Here is a 3,803-nt window from a genome sequence, read left to right as displayed (position 1 = left end):
TCAAGGGCATGTATACTTTACGTGCCATGTGACTTTGGTACACTCAAACTGGTTGCTGCTACTGTGACAAAGTCTAGAACGGGGTGACATCCTCCGCTATTGCTTGCAATGGCAAATCTAGTGTTAGAATAACTCATTCGCTATTCATTTTTTTCTGATGAGAAAACAGGAAATAGAGTATTTTTCTCAATTGTACGTGTAAAATTGTTCACAGATATTTGTCACTGAACAGCACAAAACGTATAGACAAGGAATAAACCAATGCAAAATGTGTCACGTTATGCTATACAAAGTATTGATCAAGCAATCAAATCATGATTCAAGTGATCAAATCATGATAAGAGATCAATCAATCAAGTTTTGAGATCAAACAAGTAATGAGTCAAGTGCAGATATCGGAAAAAACGTCCCCTTCCCATTTTACAAACTGCCTATCAATCGATTAATCAATCAATCAAACGATTAATCAATCAATGATTGATCAATCATGATCACAAACCATCAATCAACCAATCCACATATCTTTCACGCTGAGTTTATGAAACAAAATACGTTTAATTATCTGTTGAACAATCGACTTTGCGTATTATTATGTCACCCCTTTGAAAAAGGGGGGATATATTGTTATTCTACGAATTTTTTCTTCCACACTTTTTGTCCAGCCGATTTCTCGGAGATGCCTTGACATGTATTTATAAAATTGCACCATAATGACAATCCCCATGTGCAAAGTTGCAGGAAGCATGGAATGGTTCAAGATGGCCGCCGTTACCATGGAAACGGCAAAAATGTAAAAAACCGAAAAATGGTCCAAATTACATAAAACTTTCAGAACTAATAACTCATCGATAGAAGGCGTGACTTCCATCTTGAGAACTTTCAAAATGGCTACCGTTGTCATGGAAACCGTCCAAACGTGAAAAAAACGAAAATAAATCCTTAATTAATTCATAGAAAATAAACCGCTACAGATACGACCAAAAAAACCGTAAGTAGAAAACAGTAGTATAAACTGTAGAATTCATTGCCGTTGGAATTTTTAAGATAGCTGCTGTTACCATGGAGATAACGCTTAAAGTGCACATGGGGCCCATATGGTAAAAAACGTCAAAGTAACATTTTTGTACAGATTTTAACCTCATTCCCGTTAAAATTATATTGTATTGTCATCTGTCTTTGAAATTTTCAAAATGGCCGCCGTTGCCATGGAAACAGCTTAAAAAAAAAAAAAAAAAAAAAAAAAAACTCGAAAATTTGAGACAAAATTCTGTGATTAAGACTATGTGCAAAACGTCTTCTAGAATATGCTAGAAGAAAACTAATACATAATTCAAAGTGCTTCTATTCTATACGAAAATCGTGCTTAAGAGAGAAAATCGCCACTGAGAGAGAGAGAAACACGAAGAGTACACATAATTGACATTTCTGCACTTGCATTAAAGTACACATCCGTTAATTGAACACCTGCAAAAATATACACATTAGCTGAAATCAATCGATAAGCGTGTAATTAAATTGTACAAGATAAAATACATGTATCGTGTGATACGCGAGATATTGAAGAATAAAATGAACAGTTAGTATGCCGCTCCGTCAATATATACACATGTTGTCTGTCCAAGGTCCCCTCTAAAAAGAATAGTAATGTGCTAACTCCACGATAATATACTTCAGTATCACGTGACACCACCTTTCTTCTTCGCGCGTGTGTCTAATTTAAGATTATAAAGAGTTCCCCAACTATATATAGACATCACTCTTAGTCAACGAGAAGAGAAAGGGGGGGGGGGTTGGGGTCAAGGGCATGTATACTTTACGTGCCATGTGACTTTGGTACACTCAAACTGGTTGCTGCTACTGTGACAAAGTCTAGAACGGGGTGACATCCTCCGCTATTGCTTGCAATGGCAAATCTAGTGTTAGAATAACTCATTCGCTATTCATTTTTTTCTGATGAGAAAACAGGAAATAGAGTATTTTTCTCAATTGTACGTGTAAAATTGTTCACAGATATTTGTCACTGAACAGCACAAAACGTATAGACAAGGAATAAACCAATGCAAAATGTGTCACGTTATGCTATACAAAGTATTGATCAAGCAATCAAATCATGATTCAAGTGATCAAATCATGATAAGAGATCAATCAATCAAGTTTTGAGATCAAACAAGTAATGAGTCAAGTGCAGATATCGGAAAAAACGTCCCCTTCCCATTTTACAAACTGCCTATCAATCGATTAATCAATCAATCAAACGATTAATCAATCAATGATTGATCAATCATGATCACAAACCATCAATCAACCAATCCACATATCTTTCACGCTGAGTTTATGAAACAAAATACGTTTAATTATCTGTTGAACAATCGACTTTGCGTATTATTATGTCACCCCTTTGAAAAAGGGGGGATATATTGTTATTCTACGAATTTTTTCTTCCACACTTTTTGTCCAGCCGATTTCTCGGAGATGCCTTGACATGTATTTATAAAATTGCACCATAATGACAATCCCCATGTGCAAAGTTGCAGGAAGCATGGAATGGTTCAAGATGGCCGCCGTTACCATGGAAACGGCAAAAATGTAAAAAACCGAAAAATGGTCCAAATTACATAAAACTTTCAGAACTAATAACTCATCGATAGAAGGCGTGACTTCCATCTTGAGAACTTTCAAAATGGCTACCGTTGTCATGGAAACCGTCCAAACGTGAAAAAAACGAAAATAAATCCTTAATTAATTCATAGAAAATAAACCGCTACAGATACGACCAAAAAAACCGTAAGTAGAAAACAGTAGTATAAACTGTAGAATTCATTGCCGTTGGAATTTTTAAGATAGCTGCTGTTACCATGGAGATAACGCTTAAAGTGCACATGGGGCCCATATGGTAAAAAACGTCAAAGTAACATTTTTGTACAGATTTTAACCTCATTCCCGTTAAAATTATATTGTATTGTCATCTGTCTTTGAAATTTTCAAAATGGCCGCCGTTGCCATGGAAACAGCTTAAAAAAAAAAAAAAAAAAAAAAAAAAACTCGAAAATTTGAGACAAAATTCTGTGATTAAGACTATGTGCAAAACGTCTTCTAGAATATGCTAGAAGAAAACTAATACATAATTCAAAGTGCTTCTATTCTATACGAAAATCGTGCTTAAGAGAGAAAATCGCCACTGAGAGAGAGAGAAACACGAAGAGTACACATAATTGACATTTCTGCACTTGCATTAAAGTACACATCCGTTAATTGAACACCTGCAAAAATATACACATTAGCTGAAATCAATCGATAAGCGTGTAATTAAATTGTACAAGATAAAATACATGTATCGTGTGATACGCGAGATATTGAAGAATAAAATGAACAGTTAGTATGCCGCTCCGTCAATATATACACATGTTGTCTGTCCAAGGTCCCCTCTAAAAAGAATAGTAATGTGCTAACTCCACGATAATATACTTCAGTATCACGTGACACCACCTTTCTTCTTCGCGCGTGTGTCTAATTTAAGATTATAAAGAGTTCCCCAACTATATATAGACATCACTCTTAGTCAACGAGAAGAGAAAGGGGGGGGGGTTGGGGTCAAGGGCATGTATACTTTACGTGCCATGTGACTTTGGTACACTCAAACTGGTTGCTGCTACTGTGACAAAGTCTAGAACGGGGTGACATCCTCCGCTATTGCTTGCAATGGCAAATCTAGTGTTAGAATAACTCATTCGCTATTCATTTTTTTCTGATGAGAAAACAGGAAATAGAGTATTTTTCTCAATTGTACGTGTAAAATTGTTCAC

This window comes from Mytilus trossulus, chromosome 6 (assembly GCF_036588685.1).
Source record: "Mytilus trossulus isolate FHL-02 chromosome 6, PNRI_Mtr1.1.1.hap1, whole genome shotgun sequence".
Classification (NCBI taxonomy): Eukaryota; Metazoa; Mollusca; class Bivalvia; order Mytilida; family Mytilidae; genus Mytilus; species Mytilus trossulus.
The sequence above is the reverse complement of the archived record's forward strand: the minus strand, read 5'-3'. Positions refer to the sequence as shown.